This window comes from Camponotus floridanus, unplaced genomic scaffold (assembly GCF_003227725.1).
Source record: "Camponotus floridanus strain SB8 unplaced genomic scaffold, Cflo_v7.5 scaffold1, whole genome shotgun sequence".
NCBI classification, from domain to species: Eukaryota; Metazoa; Arthropoda; class Insecta; order Hymenoptera; family Formicidae; genus Camponotus; species Camponotus floridanus.
In genome coordinates, this window is record NW_020229214.1 from 5,635,517 (window position 1) to 5,642,838 (window position 7,322).

A 7,322-nucleotide genomic window follows, 5' to 3' on the forward strand; every position below is an offset into this window, starting at 1 on the left:
AAAAAATAGAAAAATAATGAAATGTTTTTTATTATTTGATGATAGCAGCGAATATTTTTCTCTTTAATGTGAAACTAATGAGTTTATAATTTGCTAGTTGAAATTGAAAAAAAAACTAGAAATAATAAAACATCTCAATTTTTAGAATTTTTATTTGTTTATTTCGAGTAAAAATATTTTGATTGATAATAAGTTGATGCTTTTAATTTCTGTACATTTAATTGGATTTCTTTATAACCGGATTGTTTACAGAAGTCAATTGTTTGTACTTCATTAAAATGCAAAGTTGCAGTTGTGCATCTTTTTTTGTGTAAATAACAAGTATATTATTAGACGTGTAACATTGTAGTTGTCATGTGTACATGTTGTTGTCAAATTTGATAACATTAGCGTTGACATTATAATTCGTTGGGTCATATACATATCAACATATTTCGAAAATAAGATGATAATTAGTGAAAATAGCGATAACGTAAGTAACAAGACTTCTTTCATCATTCAGTTTAATTTTGTCTGCCGTGAGATAAATCTTTTCACGTAGAAAATAAGACTTATTTATACAATTCTTTCATCAAAGATACACGTCGAAATTTTTGCCAAAATTTTTATGGCATCTATATTTTTCATTTTAATTATTTTTTAGATAAAGTTATAATAAAGCTATAATTTATAATTTCGTGAAATTAAATGTATTTACTGTAAATATATTTTATATATTTTGATTCTTGAAAATTACTTTAATAAATATACATAAAAATTAATACTTTAATTTACATCTAGAGAAAGCATCTCTATTTTATTATAAACATAAGCTTCGAGAATAAAAAATAAGTCTTTACAAAATATGTATAATAATATCTACGTTTATTTATATTGGTCGCACGCGTTTGTTTAGTTATTTTTGTGACTAATTAAAAATCGATATCCGTCTTTGAAAATTACAATTAACGCGAATTATTTAGCGCAAAATTCAATGCGACAGTGAGTAACGAGGAGTAGTCAACGTGCATTTCTCTCTAGTTTGATGATTCCTTCATAGTTCATTAACTCTATAGTTCATTAAACTCGCGTGTTTCGTTTCTTTAAAGATAAAATATTATGACATAAATTCAAATTCTCCGAGAAAATAATAATTCACAGGCGGACGACGTCATTCATATTTTGCTATTGTCCGTTCACTGCGCGTTCGAAACTACATTAACACAATTTGCGAATAACAAGACTGGAAAGTTCTTCGAAAGAAAAATCAAAGATTGACATCGTTGAAGATGTGAACGATACGTACCTTTTCTTTTTTTTGCAAGGAATCATCTCTCCAATTTCTTCCTCTTCTTCTAAGTTCCATTAAAACTTATTCTATTCGATGATGAAATATGTATATTGTTTTATTTTCTTGTATATTCTTATATGTATTCACACGATATGAAATATCGTGTTTCGTTACATGAATTATTGCATGCATTTTAACACAATCCACATTTTCAATCGTGGTGCGATATATAGATATATGGAAAATACACGCATTACACATACTTTGAAGAAGTGATACACCATTTTATTTCGGTATATAATATATAACAGATATATATATAATATATAAATTGTATCACTTTAACTATACATATAATTATGAGATAATAAATAGAAGATATATCCATTATTTAATTTGTTTGAAGATACAATTTGCAATTAGCAATTTTGTTTTTATTTCGGCAAAGATGTACTGCTTTTATTATTTTCTCTGTCATTTTTTATTATTAAAATACAAGTCAATTTTATGTGTTTTACATAATATCTCTGTTCTTCATTTTTGCATCAATGATAAAAATCGCACATCAAAGATTAAATTATTATCATTATTAGATACTTCGTAACCGCTGCAATATATCGTAATTAATCTAACAATAAAAAATAAAAAAATCGACTCCACTTATTGTCGGAGCGATATGATCTTTTTACCTTGCTGGGGAGCGATCCTTCTTCCGGTGCTAATACATAATCACTTACCTTTCTAATATATTCCACCTTTAGTTATTGATTAAATAGTCCTCGAATCGGCGATCGGCTTGTTAACGTGATTTTATTTAAATAACTAGTCTTGAGAGAGAATGCAGAGATGTCTACAGATCAAACAATTAAGAAACTCCTATAATCAAATAGTAATCGCGAGCATAATATATTGTCCTTATCTTTCATACTACAAACAAATAACTTATTCACAAGTTGCACAATCTCGTTCCATCAGTTCCATCATTCTTCATCAATAATCTCCTTGCAAACATCAGAGAGATTTTGCAATAAGATATTTAATATACATTTTTTCGGAACATTTTTGTTCAAGATGTTGTTAATTTCGCTTTCAAGTATTATATAAATATTTTACGAAATGCATTCCGAAAGAAAGACAAGGACAAGAGAAAGAGAGAGAGAGAGACAGAGAGAGAGAGAGAGAGAGAGAGAGAGAGAGAGAGAGAGAGAGAGAGAGAGAGAGAGAGAGAGCGCTATATATTTTATTATATAATAGAAAGGTCAATCAACGTTTTGCTAACCCATGTAATATTATTTAATGCTAATTCATATATTTTTTCTGTTGCGTCTTTGATAATCAATTATTTATATAAATAGTTTTAGTATAAATTAGGTAACTAAGAAAAATAAGTTTTTTTAATGTAAAAAAGACTTTATTATTAAAAAGTTGCTTGTCATTAATTATTTATAATAAAAATAAGAGAACGGTATATTTAATTACAGATTTCAATTGTACAAAAAATTGTTTAAATTGATTAAATATAAAAATTCTTACATTTAAAATTGGCCCGAAAAATTATCAATAAGTAGACAAAATGAAGAGAAACAAAATATATTGTCAGAAAAAAAAGTTGTTTTTAAATTGTGTAACCTTTTCTTATCTCTCTGTGAGCATATTATTTCAATTTTGATCAATGTCAGTTTTATTTTTATGTTGCTCCACGATGTTTTGTGAATGTTAGTTGACAAATTATTTTTGCGGAATAAATTATAAATTATCAACATAACAACTATTGTTAAGCATGTATTGAAAAGAATATCTAACATGATCATATAAATTGATGTTGTTATAGTAATTGGATGAATTGTACTTTGCAAGAAAGTAAATCGAATGGATAGATGACGAAATATTATTTTAAAATTCGTAAGATACGAAATACAAGAGTATAAGATAAAATTAATATCAATAATAATATAATTATCCGTTTGTGCCACAGCAATAATGTAATGCTTAAGCGAGTAAAGTTGCTAAAGATTATTATATCATTTTTGCAAGCATTGGACCGGATCATTGAATATGGAAATATACACGGTGATATTAGCGATGAAAGAAAAGAAATGTGATAATAAGCATTCTCGAGGTGCTTTGGTATCGATCAGAAACGTATTATTATGTAAATTTTTATATACGTTGGTTAATTACGTATCGCATAAACAAATATTGCCTTTCAGAATGATAACGATATCTATGTTTTAACGAGCACATAATCGTATTAATAATAATTATACTAACAAGTTAGTTGATTTTTAAAATAAACATATGCGAAGTATGTGTTCTAGATAAAAGACTTAAATGTCCTTGCTATTATGATTCGAATTCTTCGGAGCGTTCTGTATGTGAAAACAGAATTTAGAGTAACCCCTTGCAGGATTAAGGACTTCTGTTACGTAAAATGTCCTTTAGTGACGTCAGGGAATCAATAGTGAAAAGCGGAGGCGAAATATACTTGCGTCATCGTGATGACATAGCATCTCTTCCTCCCTCTATCTCTTGCTCTCTTTTTTCGAGGAATGCAAATAAAAGGGAGAATTAGGCTACCATGTCGATGAAAATTATTTCTCGGAGAAATGTTCCTCTTTAAACGAAAATTTATTTACTTATACTTTTGGCTAAATTAATAATTTTAATAATAATTAGATTAAATAATAATTTTTGATACTATCTACATGATGATGATAATAATAATATTATAAATAAATAAATAAATATATATATATATATATATATATATATAACTTTCAAAAAAACATATCTTTTAAGATTATAACTTTTTAAAACTCATTTCTTTTTTATTTATTTAGAAATTATCTAAATTAGCTTCATATTGATGTTTTTTATGTTGATTAGAAGAAATGTAAATTAATAAGCTTGGATGTTAATTGTAACTAATTTGAAATAATATTGGTCAGCTCATATGATGCCTGTGATCATCGTGATGTCATACTTTACATTTAAACGGCGATGAATCTTAACAGTTACTCGTCGATTGCCGATAATGTAATAAGTAAACAAATGCAGAGCCATCCAGCGAGTTTGAACTAGGCATAAGATGATAATTCAGAAGAGACATAGTCGAACTCCTACATATGTTCTATCGATAACAAATAATTGCGCCATTCGAGGGGTAAACAACCGAGAAAAGTCGGTTGATACCGGATAAATCTACACAACGGCGTAATAAAACGGTCAAACATTATCAACATTAAATCAATTATATTAATTCTCGAACTAATTTAAGTTTTTCGATAAAATCGAGAGAAAAAGATTATATTTTAATGAAGATTAAATATAAATTATATATAAATTAAATTATTATATTAAATATAAATTAAATATAAATTAATTAAATAATGTTAATAATAATGTGAATATTAAATATAAATTAAATATAAATTAATTAAATATAAAACGTGATAGAATGAAATTACTAGCTTTTTGACGGTTTATAAAATATATTCGACCGACACGTGAATGACTTCCATTTTCCTCATGATGCGACAATTTTCCAATTTATGGTAAAGGTTGAATTCTCTCAAATAGAGGCAGCAATGTAATTATGTCGTTATCATTAAAGTACGCGACGCATAAGATTATGCAAAATATGATACAAGAGATTTTGCACATTCAAAAATGATTAAAATTTTCACATTAAATATTATCAAAAATTATTATATTTTTGCTGAGAGACACCTACATAATTATTTTTGTAACGTATCCTTTCAAAAAGTTAAAATTTTAATTATCTCCGAAATATATGTATATATAATCTTATTAATTAATATCTGATTCTATAAAAAAAAAAATATATATATATATATATATATATATATATATATATTATATTTAAAAATTTCTGTTTTTAAATCGATTTTTTAATTTTGATATTTGATGTGTACTTAATATTTAATGTCTGTATTATATATATTCTAAATTTAATTGATCTAATAAAATTAATATCTATATTTTTTAATTTGCTAAATTTACGCGTATTAAATGTTGAATTTGTTTTCTATATCTTTGTGTGTATATGTGATTTTAGAATTTATATAAATAAAATATAATTTTCTTTTTTAATTTAAATTTTTACTAATGTAATTCAACATTTTTTCATGTTTAATGCTTTGTGAGGTAATTTCAAGTGCTAATTTTTGCTTCCTAAAATTGCATCTATTTTAACTTATAAAAGAACATCCTTCGCGCGGCTATTGACAGGAATTTAATGCTATCATTCCCGCGCATTTTATCGTTTCCTGTGAATTGAAAAATTCAGTTCACTAGCGCATATGATAATTTTATTTTTCATAAAAGCCATGCAGCGGGATCAAAGATAAATAGATTTATGTAACGAGAGATAAAGTACTTTTCTAGTTACATTCCGTCTATTTCTGTATTTATTTCTTGGCAAATTGATTAATCAAAAGATATTAATCATAATCCTTTCTACTAGTACTGTTGATTTTTCTTCTAACAATATAACATTATGTTTTCATATTTATTATATATTATATTTTATAATTATTGTCATCATAAAATTGATCAATGATATACACGCAAATATGCGAGATAGATTTACAATATGTATAATTTATAAAATTAGTAAATTGCTTAAATAAAATAATTTGTTTTTCAAGTTTATATGGTTTAATTCATTATACATGTTATAACATTGTGTGATAAGAAAAATTTTTTGTAATTCGATAAAAAAACATTATGAAAAAATCTTACCTTAAAGATTTCTTAATAGATTCTTTCGGTATCGTTTACACATATATTCAGAAATTACGTTAACAGTAATTTAAAAAATATATGACAGTATAGCTGACAACAGAAAAGATTGTTACAAATGTTGACTTTCAGCGACATCTAAGCGGCGTATTTCAAAGTTATTAAAAAATAGAGAAAAAAGATGACGTTGAAGTCATCATGTAAAATTAGGTATACCTGAGAATACAGATTATACCTATCTAGATATTTATTATACATGGTATTTTGATATGTATCAACACAGAGAGAAGACTGAGAGATGTCATGGCACGCTTTCAGATGATGGGAGCGATACTCCCTCTATGAACGTTAAACTCGTGAACATGAACTATAAAGCCAATGTCCACGAATGTTTTCAGAGGATAACATATATGTCTCTCTGATAATATAAATAATATGAATAAAAATATAAATAATTTAATTAATAGTAATTTATTATATAAAAATATTAGTATGTTTTCTCTTTTCACGCTATTATTTATTTACTTATTTGTGTCTTCTTTTTCTTCTCTCAACATCATTTATTTATGTATTTATTTAGCTCCCTCTAAGTTAGTCTTTTAAAATGCAAAACTAAATATTATAAAATTTGATTTCGAAAAAGCGCAGTAAAACAATCAAATAAATTCAAATCATTAGCATAACAAAAGGTTCCGTGATACATCAATCGTTTAATAATTAATTTAAAATAAAATATATCTATATAATTTAAAATTCCGCGTGTATATGTAGTACGTAAAATATTTCGGCAGAGAATTATCAATAATATCATGTTTGGTTTTGGCGACGTATAGCAAGCGCGCTATACATATCACGACTTTGTCATCATTCGCACGGTGACTTTCGAGTAATAAAGTAGTGATGAGAAACGCGCTTCGTATATTGTAATTTTTGTGCTAAACACGATTATGATTAGTATCGAAACATAATTTGCTATAAATATTAATAAGTATTAATTAATTAAAAATTAATTAACGACATAAAACTGTATCGCAACTGTTCGATAAATCTTTATCGAATCGCATTCATTCATTACTACGAATAAAAATTAAAACAGGTGATACATAAAAGGGCATAAGAGAATTAATTATGTTATGACCTTTCAGTCATGTTAATGCTTATTATAATGATATTTCTTTAACGATATTAAATATAATTCGACCAATGCTTTAAATATTCTTAATCCTTGTTAATTGAACAATACACAATTTAATCAAAAATCCATAAAATGATAGGAATACAAAATATT